Genomic DNA, 19917 nt, shown 5'->3' with positions numbered 1-19917 from the left:
TTTCAAAGTACTGATGTTGTCAGCACCCTATAAGTATAGCCAGAGACGAGGAACTATCTAGTAAACCGAACAGTGCGCTTTGCTAATGCGTCCCTCTCACGTGTCATGACATAGGTAGGTAGGGAATGAATCCTGCATATGGCAAGTGTGCATGTGTGGGGGTAGTAGGGTGTGTGTAAATGCAAGTGTGAGGAACAGATCCTTTTGGCAAATACTACTATACACCAGATGCTGCATACCCCACCAGTAAACACAGGGGATGTCACCACACTATCAGCACAGCCAGACAGGGCTAGTTGGCTAGTAATGCCAATAGTGTGCTCTGCTACTGTGTCTATTACCATCGTCAGAGTACAGATAGGCATGTTTTGGTAACCCACAACTATCACGTGTGGTTGTGTCACACAGTATGACCTTGTGCGGGTGTTTGTACATAACAATGCATGCCATTGCCTAACCCAGCAATGGCATTGCACACATGATGTATGTGTGTGACACATACACATAAATACCTGTGACCTGCAGTAGTTACCATGTCTGACACATGCTTTGTGTGGATAAATGGTATTAGCAATGTATACCAATATGACTGTGTGTCTTACTGTGCAGGGTCCGCACGTGGTATGTCCCTATACAGTGTGGGTGTCTATGGTGAAAGACCTACAGCAGGGGATACACATCTGGTCTGGGCCATATAGTGTACATGTAGTCAATGTACAGGTGCTGTATGTTCCCACCTGTTGTGGTAGTGGTAACATGCCATTCCACTGCATTTCGGTGACCACATGCTGTGAACTCTTCAACTAGAGTGTTGTAGCTACAGTAATGCTCACACACAATGTTCGGCTGGATGCAGTATGGCCTTATAAACACAGTTCATGGGACTGTCATATTGCCGGTGTTGTTATGGAGGATAGGTGGTCTTCCTGTGTATGTGAGGGTTGTGTGTGCCATGCTATGAACCAGATGGCAGTCCGACACACTGTCAGCTGCACTTGAGTAGGCCCTGATGGTTTGTGCTGTGCCAACAACCTGGAGGTGTGTGTATCTGTGTTAACTTGGGATACCACCCCCCTATCCATGTGTGTTACATGTGTAGGGGACGACAGGCATGGTATGGGGCATAACCTGTCAGTGATGGGTAACACCTGTGAGCCATGAATCATGCATCCGGTACTGCACAGACACTGCAGTTCACCGTGCTGAGGGCAGTGTCTGGTGCATGCATCCTCCGGTGTACACTGCTGTAGTTGTGTAGCAGCACTGTTAGTGTCCTAACCTGTGTGATACCCATGGAGGTCGCTATGTAAACCATGTCCTGCAGCATAAGGCAGTATGTGTGTACCAAGGAGCCTTGCCAGTATACATCGGGCCATGTGTGTCACGTGCAAGATGACCCATGAACATCAATGTGGCTTCCCTAGCATGTAAGCACACGTTGACAGCCAGTGGATACCCTATGAATGACAGTGGAGACTGAGCATAATGTAGACATACAACAGCCTTCCCACATATAGTGGTAGAATACCTGGGAGGGTATGTTGGCAACCAACATCAGGCTCATACTGGCCTGTGCCACATGCTGAGAGATCCATTCTATGTTCCCTATCATGTAGTCCAGGGAGGTATGTCCCAGGCAGCCACACTGGCATGGTCAATGAGTGAGTCATATCTGTCCATGCCTCTGTCTGACCTGTATGCATGTGTGCTGTGGTGGACCATAGTGCCCCTGAGTCATATCACTGTGCCCTTCACCAGATACAGCCTGTTGAGCGGGACCCCAGTGCAGCACACATGACAGGTACCTGACACGTCTGTAGCAGGTGTGTTGTGTAGCCCTACAGGCTGTGGGTGTGTGGCACAGGGGATGTGCGTGCCATGTGTGGCATGTGCTCTGTTCCGACGGAACATATGCCTGTGTGCCAGCTGCGGAGGTGTGTGATGCACAGGCAGGCTGCTAGTCTGAGTCCCCACTATGCCCCAGTGTGTTCAGCATGCTGTCAGTGTGTGTCAATGTCTGACTGGTATTGTCGTCACTGTAATATCATGTATTGATTTATTTATTTATCCTACATATGTTGACTGGGATAGCCCAACTGGATGCATGTCCATTCCCAGGGTAGGCCCGTGGAGACAAGCTACGAGGGTAGCAGATACAGCATTACAGAATACTAGCATGACATAGTACAAACAGATTATTTACAGAGATTACATAAGTAAGCAGGTCCAACATGTTCCACAGGTTAATGTTAGACCTGAGCACAAGCCAGGATTAAATTGTAATTACACAGTACAGTGGTTCACACAGGTTACACATCCGAGTTAGCCAGGCCTGATACACTGACATAGCCAGTTACATGACAAATGTTGTTTGAGTCTACTGTTAAATGACCTAAGGTGGACATTAGGGTAATATCAGCTGGAAGTGAGTTCCAGGATCTACTTACAGGATTTGCAAAGAGAGAATCACCAGCTGTGTTAATAAACTCGCTAGTTTGAAGTAGTACAATGTTAGAGGATCAAGCGGTCTAGGATTGTTATAGGGGTGATTATAATTTAAGTGCAGGAGTATTGTCTGGATTATAGAGGATTTTATAGGCCATAATCAGTTGGTTATACTGTATTAGGCTGGGTATTGCAAGCCAACCAAGCTGATTTAGATTGATGCAATGATGTGTCCTAACAGGCGGGCCAGTGGCAAACCTGGCAATGTGGTTGTAGCAAATCCAGTGCTTGTTAAGGACAGTCTTGTTCATATGTGAGAGTAGAGGGGATGCATACAGAAGGGCTGAAACAAGGTGTGAGCGAGCTATGGCACCTTTAGCTGGAGGGGCTAGGAAGGCTTTAATTCTGTAAAGTGACCCTAGCTTTCTATTGATGGCTTTGCTAATCTGGTTAACATGTATGTCACATATGAGGTTATTGTCTATGATGACACCTAATAGTTTTGGAGATGGGTCAGGGTAGATTATTGTGCCATCAGTTGATGTTATGGTAACGGTGAACGTGGTAGACCTACGTGTTGGTGGAATAACAGCAGTTCAGTTTGATTGGGATTTAGGATCAGACGATGTTCAGAAAGCCAGTTTGCTATTGTATTACAGGTGGTCTGGGTAGCTGACCATAACTCTACTGGAGATGTGGCTGAGCAGATCAGAGTAGAGTATACAGCATATTGGATACAGCTGGCTTTTGGGATGACAGTATAACGGTCATTAATGACGATGGAGGACAGCAAGGGCCCTAGGATAGAGCCTTGTGGTACTCTGAGGGTGTTAGGTAGAAGGTTAGAGGGTTTGTTCTGCCAGAGGCCGGCCTGCTGTTGACCATGCAGGTAGGATTGACACCATTGGAAGGCTCCAGTATCTAGACAGTCTGTGCAGGGTGTGGAGTCCAAGTTGGTGATCAACCATATCGTATGCCTTTGAGTTATCCAAAAAGAGGGCTGTGGATATATAGTTGATGTTGCAAGTATGGCTTATGGTGTTAGTAAAGGCTAGGAGGCCTGATGTAGTGCTGTGATGAGGACGTAAGCCATGCTGAGTGTCTGCCATAATGCGAGTTTGGATTAGGTGGTGCATGACTTGTCTATGACGAAAGTCTCCATAATCTCTGCAAGTGGAGAGTGTATAGCTATTGGCCTATCAGTGGAGACTTCAGTAGAGCTGCCTCCTGTGTGAAGTGGGATTACATATGACATTTTCCAGATGGTGGGAAAGTTAGATTCTAACATAGTACCTTTGATTACCTTTGAGACGGGGTAAGCAATAGCATCATCTGGTTTTGATAGGTACTCGGCAGGGTGTTGATCAGCACACAGTGTAGTGGGTTTCACTGTTACAACCAAGGTACGGAGAAGTGAAGTGGCGACTGGTTGGCAGCTGGACGCAAGTAGTTTTCTAGGGGTGCTGCTTTCAGGACCAGGGGAGCTAGGAGGTAGATGGCAAGCTAGGGCCTGCACTGTCTCAGTAAAGGACTGGTCAAAGCTATCAGGAACATCTTCAGGGATATTATCAATAGTAGCAGCAGGGATTGGGTTTGACGTTTGTCCTGGACGTAGTATATATGACATGCCACCTGACAGGGTATGGCATCACTGGGTTCAGAGAGACCAGTCCCCAGATTGGCTGTGTGGTGGCATCCCACACATGTGTTGTACATTCCTGGCCAAGGGTGATGGCTGACTGCATACATGTGGCAGCTGTGACAATGACACATGACCCACATAAACCACGACTGGACCATAGAGGCGATTCACAGGTTACCTTTGTACATGCCACCCTAGTAGTGTGATTGCCATGGTGAGTACCAACACATAGGGCCAATGGGGAACAACATACTGAAGGTGTGTATGTGTGGGTGGACTGCCTCTGTCTCATAGCACTGACATATATGACTGCACACGTGGGTAAATGCCAGGTAAGACGTGTGCAATGTGTCACAGGCAACGTACATGCGTACAGGACAGACAGTGACATTCTGTCATGTGTAAGGTTGACATACATATGGTACGCTATGCAGATGTCACTAGCAGTCTACAGAAGCACTGTAACTCTGCATTGCAGGTGTAAGCAGTGTTCCAGGGGACCCCAGGCGAACATGCATGCAAACAAGGCTACAGTACACAGGGCTGGAAGTACTGCATCATACAACAAAGAAGGGGTAACAATAACAGTAAGTAACAATGCAAATATGTAGGCACTATCAACATGTACCCAGGAATATGCAGCACAGATGCCCATGGTGGAACCGATATTATGTCATACTTATTTGTGGTCTGGACAACATTGGTACTGCACACATATCTAGATGCGTGAACATACACATGGCATAGTCGTTGTGGGCATCTTGACACCATTACTGTACATGTCCACCATTGCATATCACTACTTGCGTTAGCTTTCCCCCTGTGCTACCCATGTATGCGGCTATCTGTTGACAACCTTACCACCGGCATGCAATTATGTGCAGCTGTTATACTTTGGTATGTACTATGGGTGCAGATAACAATTCAGGACATTCATACAGTTACTACAGCAGGCATGCTGGGGTACACACAGTCATAGCAGCACACTGTACTGTTACCAACATGATACTACTAATACACGTCTATGTAGTCACCCTGTGCATCAGCAACGTGTTTACCTGTTCCCGCAATGATGTTGGAGATTGCAGGAGGTGGCACAGTGTCATCATATGCACAGGGTGTGGATTAGGTATGCCTGAGTCAGCCACTGATACCACCAATTGACATGTGTGTGTATGTGTGTTGGTGAGGGGCAGCAGTACAGGGTGGGGCAGTGTTGGTGCAGTGTGTGCGTGTATGTGGTTGCCCTAAGTGTTAACATTCTGCATGTGTGTATGCACGCACACAGTTCCACCTCATGGCTGCCATATACAGGGGTTTGTGGACAGCCACAGACTGCACCTGGCAGGCCATACAGATCAGTGTCTGTGTGCACGGACACGGTACCTGTGCCTGGCAGGGGTGCTACGGACCGTATCCAGTACAAAGCCTGACTGGGTACTGTCATCAGAAGCGGGAGTGTGTTGACTGGACACATGTCCCTGTTGGGACTGTCCAGAGCCACGTGCACGTGGTCTCCTGGGGCGTTCCGATGACAGCACAGACCCAGCATTGCTGGGGCTGCTGCTGGCACTATGGGGGCGTGCGCGAGCCTGTTGCCGTCCGCGCCGACTGCCAGCTGCTGCCGCTGCCGGCATACGGCCACGCCGCAGACGCCCACCATTGCCCTGGCTCATGGACATCTGGTTGTGGAACTGCTGTAATATGTCCCCACAACGTCTGTCTATGACATCGGTGAAGTTACGGATAGCATCCGCAATGTCACGCATACTGTCTGTCATGGCTGTGCGGCATGCTCTGAGCTCCCTCAGACCCTGTCTGGTGTACCTTTCCATACGTGACTGAGCCTGCATGACAGTCCGAAACATCGCTGAGGTTGACAGACCTCTTTGGGCACGTCGGCCAGAGGCAGTACGCCCACGGATGCTCCCACGAGAACCCATGGGCAACTGTCTGTGTGGTACCATCGGAGGACCCTGCCCATGGCTGCTGTGTGGGGATGCATGTGCCACAGGTACCACATTACCCTGGTCTATGCCCGCTGTATCCTGTCCATCACCTAGGGACAATGGTGACATAGGATGTATAGGCAGGATGACTGTGCGCAATGATGGGGTTGACAGCTGTGTACTGTCAATTGGCTGACCAATGGCAGACCCTGACACACCTTCCTGTACCATTACACATATATCATCATTACCAGTAGCCGTGGCACAGGATTCAGGTTCCCTGCTGCAGGTCACCAGAGCAGCCCCAGAACCTGTGGGATGAAGACAGGAAACACAGTTTACATTCTCCAGACATTGTTACCAGTGATGCACTTATACACACATGCACACATGGACACATGCACACAGGCACACATGCACACATGCACACATGCACACGTGGACACATGCACACGTGGACACATGCACACGTGGACACATGCACACATGGACACATGCACACATGTTCACATGCACACATGCACACATGCACACATGGTCATGTGCACATGCACACATGCACACATGCACATGGACACAGGCACACCTGCACACATGCACACGTGGACACAGGCACACATGCACACATGCACACATGGACACAGGCACACTTGGACAAAGGCACACCTGCACACATGCACACGTGGGCACAGGCACACCTGCACACATGCACACATGGGCACTGACACACCTGCACACATGCACACATGCACACCCTGCAGTATACACACAGAGCACTACTGAGTTACACTACTGTTACTAGCATTATCAGGACTATTATAGGTTATGTTAAACACACTCACCAGCATGGATGGCCTGTCTCTCTGTAACCCTGGAGGGACCTGCAGAAATGATGAGATTAATGTCAGTGGGCACATCTGTCCCATTGATATTGCATATGATACAGTGTACAGAACAGTCAGGTGTACATATGGCATATTACCTGCACGCTCCATGTCGTGCTGCTGTGTGGAACCAGCCTCCATCATAATGCAGGTGTACTGCTGTTGGTGTTCCGGGCTGGAGCCACAACACTTAGGAGTAGCCCCTCCAGTCTGGTGAGGGGGGGATGTGTGGCCACCCCACCTCCTGTGGCGACCTGTTGCCTGTGGATATCTGATGCACGCTGCCGGACACTTCGGATTAAATCACTGCAGTGATGTCGCACCTGCTCATATGTCCTGTTATGCGTGCCAATTTCATTTACCCTACGGACAAGGTCTTGCCACAGTGCGGCCCTCTCCTGCTGGTTCTGACTGGTGCTGGAAAACAGGATGTCATACTCCCGCACCAGGCTCTGGTGGATCTCCTCATCCTCCGCCACGGAGTAGGCGGGGTTACGCTGTCGCGCCATCTCCCTGGAAGAGAACACAGACAGGATATCAGCAGACCATGTCAGCAATGTATGGCACACATACTATACATGATACTCATGTGTAGTGATATACTACTACTCCCATATGTTGCATGTGTGTGTCATGGTGGATACACAGGTACATGGCCAGATATCAGTGCTCAGCCAACACCTGTGCAACAATACCTGCCACATTCCACACAACGTAGTAGCATGCCCCATCGGTCAGCACACACTGACAGGTGCTATGCACAACCTCACTCTGGGGGTTCATCCCAAGGTACTGTATGTGGGACACCGTCCACTACTGTGATGTGGACAGACGTTACTCGGCCTGGATATACATATCCCACCACCACCAGCACAGTAGACTACTTTGATATGTATGTGGTTAGACAGTTATTCACTTGCTGGGACTGGGATGGTATCCATGCAGCACACTGGGCCAGTGGAAGCCACAAGCCACACTGCTGACCCCTTTGCAAATGCTTACCACGGACATGCTGCGGATTGCATGACACTTGCACACACATGTCTAACCCAGACCCTATGCACAAAGGTTAGGCATCCTGTCCAGTGGACCCCAGACAGAGGCAGATTGTATAACAATAGCAGGAGGCTACTGCAGGACAGAGCACATTCACATTAAGGGTAGGCATCTGTGGTCAGCACTGGTACTATGCTACAGTCCATCATAACAACAGCCACAGCCTACTCTGGGAGGAAATGGACACAAACACTATGGATGACCACAAGGCCTTCTTCAGTTATGTTACACATATGGACCACATGCCTCAGATATGCTCTGTGTTAGTCCACACCTACTTAACATTCACCAAACACACGATATTGGCAACATTCCTGCAGACATGTTGGTGCACATATCCCCCCTCCTTCTCCCTCACCTTTGGGATATTTATCCCAGCTGGATGTAACCTCCCTATCATCGCACATGTCCAGGTGAGGGCCGCCCTCAGCAGAGGAGAACACACAGCATCACTGTGACCTCGTGGTCCCCCTGGATGTGTGCTACCAGCACTCTGAGGGGACATACCACTGCATGTAACACTGATAGTTTATCTTGGCCATGCTACAGGATATGTACCTGGACAGTGGCATACAGCAACAGTGGTCCCACAACACTAAGGGGGCACCTCGACTGACCCTGGGAATTACCACATCATATGCATAATGGGCCTGGTCTGCTACGCTATGGGATTATGCAGTATGGGATGCATGTGCAGTGACATCAGGTACCTGCAGACACTTGTTCCCAGCCAGTGTGCCTTTGGGATGGGCTGATCCGGACTTTTGGGCTTGGCTGACATTTCAAAGCAGTCACTACAGCCATTGCTAGGCCAACACACAGACACATGCTACCAGGATCCTGGCCTATGACTGCTTGACATGTGATGTATGGTCATCCCCTTTTGTTGGAACTACGTACACACAACATATCACATGGACATACCTATGGATACAGACCTATGACACATTTGGAGGGTTCACAGTATGCACACTATTAACCTGCTACTTTGCATTACCTCTGTTTGTCGCAGCTGGTTGCGTTACCACAGCTTCTGCTTGCTGCTGCTACTGTCAGTGCTGACAGCTTCAGGGTACAGAGAGTCACAGTGTCTGTTTTTTTTTATTTTTGTCTCTCTCTCTCTCTCTCTCTCTTCCACTTCTCGCCCTCCCTCTGTCTGCTTACAGACAATGCAATGAATGTATTGCATGTGGGGAGTGTTAGCACTGGATGCTTTTGTAGGTATCTGCATAGGTCCATGTGATGGCCTCTGCACCAATTGAAGGCCAGCATTTGCTAATTGCATACAGCCAGTTGTGTACTGATTGCAGTTCTCACTGTGATTTCAGGTCAGTGCTATAAAAGGGTATGTGTGATAGGCGTTGCCCTTTCAGATTGTGAGGGCGGGACCATGCTGGTATGCTGTGGACAGTGTTCTGTGACTGTAAAGGTTAGTATCTCTCTCATGCTTCAGGCTGTGTTGTATATTCACAATTCTCCATTCCTCTTTCATGTTCCCTGTAGCAAGTGTGTATGCACATTGACTCCTACAACTATATATAGATATATTTATATATATATATATATATATATATATATATATATATATATATACATATGCATACATATATCTATGTACTTTAACTGACCTTATTATCTACAGGCTGCCAACTAGCATGGCTGTTTCTTTTCACACACTACTATTATGGATATCCAGTGGTTTTGACATTTATTTTAAATGACATGCTTTGTGTACTACACATCCTATATTCCCTTTACATTCATCCCTACTTTTACAGGTTATATTTATTTTAGCACAATGTTTTTGTATAAGAGTCATGGCTTAGTGGTAGGTTGTACAGACTAGTGTTTCCAAGGTCCTGGGTTCGGGACTGACAGTGGGAGTTTATTTTCTTTTGAACTGAGTACAGGACCTGTCAATCACAGTGACTAAGGCACTTTTAAGCAGTTGTAACCGGGCTAGCGCTGGTTTGCGCGGAGCTCACGCATGCGCACTGGCGGTTAGCTCAGCACACTCGCGCTATTTTCTTTGAAAGAAAAGAAAATGGGGAGACAGGAAAGTGGTGAAAAAGGGGTCACAAAGAGGGTAAGACAGTAGGGAAACAAGCTTGGGATGTGCAGGAGGGATGTAGGTAAAGCCCATAGCTGCCCATTTCTTCATCAGCAACAGCTGTGCATATGTATGTAATTTGGTGTGACATTTGAAACCTTCCACCCCTGAGAGAGGTGTCAGGACAACAATAATACTTGTTGTACAGCCAATTGTAATTGATAGGTTCCATGTCCAGCGGACATGTTTGCGGAATGGGCAGCTATGTATGGGGCATAATTTTTTTGTGGGTACAGAGTGCCCTTTTTTTTTTTATTTTTTTTCAGGTAAGAGTGGTATGTCAGGTGAAGGAAGTCGGTTCAGATGGGGAGGTAGGTTGGGTAGGTAAACAGACAAGACAAACAAGATGCATACAGGGGCGGTGTATGACACGTGTGGGGGGTTTACACAATTGACGGGGACGGAGGTTTGGATATCCAGAGCCCATGAGCCCACAGATGGCAACAGTGGAACTGATATCCCCACCCATAGGCAGTTGCCACTGTTCCTTCACTGCCCAGGACGGGGCTGTGCTGGGGCTGTGTAGGCGGGGCAACAGGCATGCCCGTTAGTTGCGCCACCCGTGCCTCGAGCTGGCGTAGGGGCTCAAGGACAGAGTCCCGAATCTCCCTACGCACCACAGTCCGGACGCTACGGAGGGTGAGTGGTGGATCTCCTCCGGCCACACTTGCAGAGGGGGGGTGAGCCCCATCCCCTGCAGCGCTTCCACCCACAGGTGGCACAGGGCCACCGGAGGAGGGTCCGGACTCAGCACTAGTGCCAGGTGCACTCGCCAGCTGAGGTGGGAGAGGTGGGTCCGCTGGAACCCGCCTTCCCTGTCGTACTATGGTTTGCATTATGTCATGACAGTTTGGGTTAGTGACATATAATACCATTCACAGTTAGTTGTAACAGCATGCATTAGTATTCCCATTAACCAAACACCCAGATATTCACACCATTGAACAGCGTGCATAACACATGCATAATTTGAACAGAAATACACAGTCCAACAACATGCAGGGATAATTGATGGCAACAGGCCATCAGGTGTGGATGTATGAACAGGGCAGATGCATCAACGGACATGCAAATATATATGACCCAACAGGACAAACGTCCAGGGGTGTTAATTGTGATTGCACATACCATTTTCACGTGGAATGGGTTATATGTGGTTATAGGGTGGGGTAAAGAAAGTAATATTAACACCTTCGAATAACAATACATATGCTGTACATTTCTAATAGCTACAGTTATATACACACTACTGTTCTAACTACAGTGTCCTATATGATAACTATTTCACCTTGCTGATAGGACTGTTACTGCAACATCAATATGCATTTTAGTGTTCTTCATACACATTCATATCAGGCTTTGTTCAGCTACATCATCTTGCTACTTTTGCTTTATATACCTGTAGACAAGTGTGGATGTTTGGTATATCAGACAATCATCCTATCTGCGTATTTCAGACTGGGAGCAACATATCCAGATTTTGGGAGACACATTCCACATGCAGCAACACTTTGAACAGATTTGCTGTTTGGTTCTGAGTCTCACATGCATTTCATTCTGTCTTGACTGCAGTATACTTTATTCAGGGGTTATTACTACTGTATTGCTGGATTCATGACACTTTCTCACACTCTCTCACTTGCTTTCATTTTACTATTCAGGATGGTACTTCTAGGCTTTATTGACATGTTTTAACAGTAGTTATTACAATCCTTTCCAGCAGTCTCACTTCTGTCATGTTTCAGTATTTCCACAGGGATATATTTCACACATGTGATTTCATCATCTTCTGCAGCTATACTTTTCAGCCTGCTGCAGGTTGTGTACTATTTTCTTACAGGCAGGGCATTTTTATTTCAGAATATATGTTGGACAGTTTCATGTTTAGTTTACACTTACAGGCTGGGAACTCTTGTAGTCAGGCAATACTTGCATACACTTTCACACTGTTACTTGCAGATTTTATTCCTTACTGGCTACACTGCACTCTTTTGCTGACTGTCATACTTTTATATTTATTTACAGTTACTGGTAGTGGATTACTGACCTGCCTGGTGGTGCAACCGCACCAGCCTATCGCCATAGGCTCTGCGGTTCGCAGAACGGACACCTGCAGCTGTAATATAAATGAAGTAATATTGGAATACACATCTCCATAATATCAGCTAGTTTAATTTTTTACATACATAATTAAATGTTACTTACTCAGTAGTGGGGCGTTGGGTGATTGCCGGGCCTCCTGGATCCAAAGGTTCAGTTGGTCCTGCTTGCATCTCTTCAGGTCCGCATGGTGGTGACGGACCTGCTCACCAGTCCTTGGAATCCCTGTGGCACTGGTAAGATCATGAGCCAACTGGTCCCACGCCTCAGCCCTGTATGCTCCCCAGAGGACCTGGCCCTGCATGAGTTGGGCCTCATGATTGTGGACTAGGAGCCAGGCCATGTACCTGGACTCCTCAACACCCCACCTCTGTGCTCAAAAGCGACTACCCTCACCTACTCCTGACATTCTGCCTGCAGGTCTGTTCTACAATCGTTTATGCTGTGTATTCCCGCCTATGGGGCTTATATAGTCCGTTTTTCCAACACATATCTGTGATTGGCCATTTTGGAATTGTATCAACTTCAGTAAACCTGCATTGTCATGCTGTAGTTTGTATTCATTCCTATATATTAGCTATTATTGCATTTCTAGGTACTGCTGTCATGGCTTAGTGGTTCTGTACTTTGACTATGGTGTATAGTATCCTGGGTTCGAACCTGGCCACTGCTTTTTATTTTTCATGACTGTCTAGACATGCTGAGGGGTGTGTCTGTGTAAAGGCAGTTTTGATACGGCTTGCTCAACGTTGCCCGTCAGTTAGCTTGTTTGCATGGTGCGCAGCTCTGCGCAAACAGGGTACACTGCTTTAAGCCTCATTTGGCTATCGGCACGCATATTACGCTCAGCTCAGTTAGGGGCACATAGATATAGCATGTTAAACCACTGCTCAGCTACGGGCACTCATTTTGCACCAGTTAAACCAATGCTCATCTACGGGCAGATACACTCACCCTGTTAAACTGTAGCTCATCTATGGGCACATCTGGCATTTTTTATTCTTCTGTTACCTCACATTTCTTCAATATGAATGGGCTATTTCATTACATTTTACATGAGTTGTGGTTTTATGTCTACATATTTGTCAGGGACTTGTTTCCTGCTTATTTTGCAAAAAAAAAATGGTGTTGTGGGGGCTCGAACCATGGATGCCTGCTCTGCAGCCAGCATCTCTACCGCTACGCTATTGCTTCCTGCTTTATTTTGCATATTTAGTTTTTATATGCTTTCCCACTGATTGCTAACTGTAGCTGCGCTACGGGCACGCCCGCGCAAACGAGCGCACTCACGGTTAAACATCTTTACAGTTTAAAAAAAAATTATAACATGTTCATTTATATTTCTTTTATGTTCATAGTCTGTGGGGGCATGTGTTGTGTTCTGTTTATTCACATTTCCGTGGACTCTGTCGTGGGTGTTTCCTTTGGGTACTTTTCCTCTTCTGGGGGCGTGTCCGCTTACAGGGCTCGGCCTACGGACACGCCCCCTACTGTCTTACATGGACCGTGTTGGCCTTCAGTGTGATTCAGCATGCTCTCATTAATATGCAGGGCATGCTGACATCACTCCGTTTAACTGCAGCCTCCGTGTATGAGTTATAACTCTTACACGGAGGCTTCGTGAATCCTGCCCTCTGTCTTTCTTCCCAAACATCTAACTCATCTCAAAACTTCTTTTACTATACTGTCCCTCAATAACACATCTATCAAAGTCGAATCTAGCACAAAACTCCTAGGAGCCACAATCGATGACCAACTTAAATTTGATTTACATCTGTTCAACTGTATTAAAAAAACACACCGAAAACTTGGACTCCTTTACCGCAACAAAAGAAATCTTAACTAGCAATGCCAAAATAACTCTGTCACATGCTTACCTTCTTCCTAGTCTTTTGTGTAGCTGTCACATTCTTACTAATCTGAACTCCTCACTCTTAGCTAAACTTGAATCAAACTACAACAAGGTGACTAGGTTTGCTGTACACCATTCTTACAAGTCTCTTCACTGTCTCTTCCTAAGAAAATTTGACTGGCTAGAATTACCCCACCAGCTCATCATCTCTCAACTACAGATAATTCACTCAATTCTGTACCAGGAATCTTTCTGTCCTAGCCTCACTCCTATTATAGCTAAATACTCCCCAACAAGGTTTCTATGCAGCTCTGACCAAGACCTGCTACAAATATATAAACCCAAGACCAAAACTGGCTGCAACCTCTACAGCTATAACCCTGCCATTTCTTGGCACAAACTCCCCCTAGAAATTAGATCCCTTAAACACCCTAAACAAGTCTAAAACAGCTACTAGAAAATACCTACAATCTCACTGGTCCTGCTACTGCACTCGTCCTTCTTAAACTACTTCCCACGACAACGAAGACTCCTATCACCATCTCCCCTCTCACACACACTCTTCTACTGCATAATCTCACTAGCCCCCTTTCCTTGAGCAATTATTCTAAACAAACAATTTTATCTTACACTTTCAACCTCCATAAGGAATCACTGTTCCTCTCAACTCGTCTTCTACCTTTTCTCCTCTACTGAACCTACAGGCCAAGCTGACAACAATTTATTTTTGTAACACTGCTGTTTATCACGTATGTATTTTGTTTATCTATTGGTACTTTGCTTTACTCTGGTTATAGCCTATTCATCAATTAGTAGTGTTTAACTATACTTCACATTGTTTGTATGTATTGTATTCAGTAATAATAACAATTACTTTTTATCTAATTTCTTCTGCAAAAATTAAATATTGTATTTCACTGTGGAGCTTTTTTCCCTGGGTCTTTGATGAAAATGGGTCAATCAGCTCAGTCGGACTAATCCAGTCAACAAATGTAAAAGAAAAAATAAATAATTATAACTGCTTTGCACACTGAGGGTGCTCCTTTAATAATTAGCTGGGCTAGGTAAAAGGATTTTCCAAGTGCAGTCGATACATTGTGGTATAAGGATTGTCCACAGACATGTGTAGTCTGGCACAACAGTATACATTTTGAGGGAGTGCCATGCGTCTGGCAGTTGCAGGGTATTCTTGTTTTCCCAAGAGTACAGTGCTATATTTTATTGGCACTGAGCTATAGTCCATGGTAAGATACCATGAAAGTATATGGGTAAAGCTAGATAATCCACTATAAAGAGCAAAAAGCAACAAATATGACAAAAGCCAGCATCCGAAAAGACTGCAAACCATTTTATTAAAAATGATTAAAAATAATTTTCTGATTTTCTGTTAGGGAGGATCACTTGTTTGTGACGAATAAAGGATTGTTGCTTTGGAACACTACCTGGGTTTCATGATTTTTGAAAACTGTTGCATTAGAACACTACCTGGATTTCATGTTTTTGGAAATTATTATGACTGAGCTCATCAATTAAGTTTTAACAGCAGTAGTTTCTTTGTTTTTTACTTTTAACTCAACTCTCATGGTGCTGAGGTTGGAACTAGGTGGATTCCTGTGCTTGTTCATTTTTTTTGAAATCTGATAGACAGGTACAGTGAGGCTGGGGGGGGGGGGGTTAAATGACTGCTGTGTAGTGAATGGCAAGTATTTTGCAATTATTGCGATCAGTGATTGGGTGTATGTAGTTGTTTATTTCCTTATCCTTATGAGCAGGAAACTCACAATAAAAGTAAGGTTCTATGATTCTGTTATTTTTAATTGTAGACTGTCTGTGCATGACAGTGGTGAATAGTGCAGCTAAGAGCACAACAGCAGTAGAGGAGAAGTACTGTTTTTTGTAGTACATAAGGGTCAGTTTTATCTAGCCACCTACTCACTGCTGTCTAGCATGGATTACAGTGGTGTTGCTCATGTGCAGTTCCACTTAAACAAGAACAAGCCACACAATATGCCAGAAAGCAAAACACACAGTAAGGCACACACAGCCAATCAGAATTTGATTGCCAACAAACTATAAATAAATACATAACCACAAAACTGAAGGTTTCTCTTCTCTCACAAAATCAAAGAGCAGGAATTGTTTAATAATTGACTATATCCCAGCAAGCAATGCTAATCATAAAATCATCTTAAAGGGCAACAGTCATTTCCTCTGGTGGTAGAGGGATCAAAAGTAATCTAAGCCAGCAAAAATTGTCAGTTCAGATGTGCAGAGTTGTGCATCAAGACACAGGTCCATTCAAGCAAGTGCAAAACCACAGACTGCTACTGAACATAAAACACACCATATGATTCACAAAGAAAATATGAACTTTTAGTGCTAACAAGCTATGAGCAAGCACACAATAAGCATACTGTGGATTTCCTTTCTCTCACAAGATCATATTGCTGAAATTGTTCTAAACATTGCAAACAACACTAGTCATTAAATCAAATGCTCTAAATAGTTTAAACGCTCACATGCCTGGTGGTAGAGGATCAAAAGTAATGCAATTAAGCAAAAGCTCAACTTAGATGTGAAGCATGGTGAAGTTCTGCCCAAAGAAATGTAAACACACGCAATGCCACAGAAAATAAAACACAGTATAGCTGAAGTAGCCAATCACAGTTTTGAGTACTGGCAAGTCATCAGCAAATACACAACAGAATACTGCAGTTATCCATTCTCTCATAAGATCAAAATACAGAAACTGTTGTAAGCATGAAAATATCTTGACAACCAACATTAGTCACTAAATCAGCTTGAAGTGTACTAAAAATGGTTTAAACCATCACTTCCTTGGTAGTAGGACATAAAACAATCCAATACAGTACATTTTTTAGCTCAGATATACAGCATGGTACAGTGTGCTGCAGGTGTGTGCCACAAGGGAAAATTTTTAATTATTTTTCTTAAGTTCACCAAGCAACGTATCAAACAAATGCACCCCCCCACACACATACACACACATACACACAGAAACCATATCGGAATATGTGTGTATACATACTTATATATATAGTTGCAGTCTGTAAGAGCAGTTGTGCTTACAGGCATGTATTTCAGCATTTTGGCTGCTTTGCATATGACATTGTGGTACAGTGGGGTCTAGGAATTATTAACCCTTACCCCAGAGCTGGATCATGGTCAAGTGAGACCCTAGGTAGGGTAATGGATCAGGTCATCCCACCGATAGCATCCCCCAACCCATTCCAGTGTCCCATTACTTGGCTATTTCTCCCCAGTTACCATAAACACTGTTCAAACTGTCAGTTTGCATACTATTTTCTTCACTTCTACAAAGATTAGAGATATTTACAAGTTTTATTTCAAATTTTATAATACAAACACTGATAGCCATTTGTTAAATAAAAAAATACAGCCTCACAATGTAAGCAGACTTAGCATGAACAATAAGCTTTTCTGCCCTTGAAACTCACATTCTTTCAAATGGCATTGAAACCCACATTCAAAAAAAAATGCATCTGGCCAGTGGTGGATTAAGTTTACCTTTGGGCTGTTTTAAAACCATAGGCCCCTTGTACACATATTTTGGACCATGTATACATGCATTTGTTGTTTGATGCACCATCCTGATTGTATTAAATTACTTTCCTTGTGTAGTACAGCACCACTTATTAGAATTAATTTGTAATTTGTAGGTTTGTACATTTTTACAGTAAGCAACTAAACAAAATGTATGAACTAATAAAGACAAAACTACCCATTACAGAGCATTTCAATTTTAGAAGGCTACTCAAACTTCTCTCATTACAATCCACCAATATCAGTAAATGTACATAATCTGTGCAGAAGTAAAAGTCATCTGAATAATTCCACATTAAAGAGTTCTGTAACTAATTAAGATGTTGCTGTTGACAAATATCTTTACATTTCAGTGTTTCACGTACAAATTCACTCCTGCTGCCCTTGAAGAATAAACTGCCCATGTTACATTAAAAAAAGAGTAAGCTGGTAATATTGCAATAGGGGATGACTGTCAAACTGGCAACAGGTTCATAGTTACTGTATCCAAAGGAGGGCACAGAGGAGTGCATTGTCCCCATACCACCATTATAGGGGGCACTATGCTATCAGCACTTCATGTACATGATGTGGGAGAAAAACCCACAGCCTTTTGCACCAAAGGCAAGTATACTACCTGTTGTGCTACTAACACTGCTTTTAAAATTTGTACCACAAACACTGATGATGGCCATTTGATAAACAAAACAATTACACACTGAAAACAGATATAGCATGAGCAACAGTAAACTTATCTTCCCTTGAAACTCAACATTCCTTGAAAATGCACAGAAACTCAAGTCTTTAAAAATGCACAGAAGCTCAGCAGTCCTTGAAAATGCACAGAAGCTCAACATTCTTTGAAAATGCACTTAAACTTAGCAGTCCATGAAATGTTTGGCAGTTGGTATTGAGAATTCCACCTCTAGGGTCATATATTTTCGGTACAGGGTTGGAGCCTGAATGTGTTAACCAACTTGCCATCCCTAACTGCAGTGTGACATACATACTGTGCTTAATGGGAATGGCAACAGCATGAATTCAAAAACAGTGTGCTGTGTTTCAGTTTAAATGTGCATGAGTTTTACTAAAGACACACATGTACAGATGCTACTAAGGATGCATTCTGTGTATGTCCCTTAAAGAAGAAATGTTATGCATGCAGAGTGTGTTTTTAAAGAAGAAATGTAAGATTTTGTGGTAGACCCCCCCCTCCCGGCCATTGGGCCCCCCAAGCCAATGGGACCTAGATGTCTGCCTAGGTTGCCTAGTTCTGGACCCAGCTGTGTTGTGTGGTATCAGAGGTGGCATATATAATATGCATGGAGTGGGGGTGTGTGTGTGGGGGGATTGTCCTCCCACAAAAATGCTGTTTTTTTTGTCTTCTTTAGAGAGATGGGTGAACGTGTAGTAATATAATGCCAAGTAGAGTATCTACATACTGCTATATTGTTCCAGCAGGTTTAACTAGTTCACTCACCAGGTTATAAATACACACGTACACACACACACACACACACACACACACACACACACACACACACACACACACACACACACACACACACACACATACGCGTATGTAATGAAAATTGAGTAAATAAATTCTTAAACAAATCCTGTTGCAGTTTTATCTGATGAACTTTTATTTTACAAAGATTGCATCATGCTGATTTTTTTTTTTTGCATTCAGGAAGCTTGAACATTATAGTTAGTCTACCATTTATGTGAACAGCTTATCTATTTATAAAACTACTTAAAGCAAATTGTTTGCAAACATGGCTTGAAGGTACAGTAGCCATTTTCATGTTGTGTCCTCTACAATCAGTGCCATAGAAGGTCAACATCATAGTATGGATTGACTAGCTACATGCAAACATTCTTCATATCCAGCAAAGCTCATGCCAGTTTCTCACTGATGAGTTAATGAAAGCATATATTTCATACTCAGGTAGCTCTTTCATAGAAATCAATTATAGGAAAGACATTGATAATGTAACCACAGTCTCTGTGAAATGCTCAGTGCATTTAGTTTTCGTGACATAACAGTATGAATTCATAGAACTGTGTTCATAAAGCAATTAAACCTCTTCTGCTTTAACTCTTCCTGTTTCCATTCTAAATGTCACAATTATTTTACTGTAGAATGAAGACAATCTTAATGTGTATTTTTGAATATAATTTACGTCACAGGCTATTTTTTGAAAAATGTCCAAATTATTGCTGTCTGGTATGAATGTCACTTCTTTTACTTTCCTGTACTTAACACCAGTTACCTCCACTGTTAGAACAGCTACCGGGTGCTAAGCAAGCTG

This window comes from Protopterus annectens, chromosome 3.part1, assembly GCF_019279795.1.
Source record: "Protopterus annectens isolate FY-2018-M chromosome 3.part1, PAN1.0, whole genome shotgun sequence".
NCBI classification, from domain to species: domain Eukaryota; kingdom Metazoa; phylum Chordata; order Ceratodontiformes; family Protopteridae; genus Protopterus; species Protopterus annectens.
Note: the sequence above shows the minus strand (reverse complement) of the source record.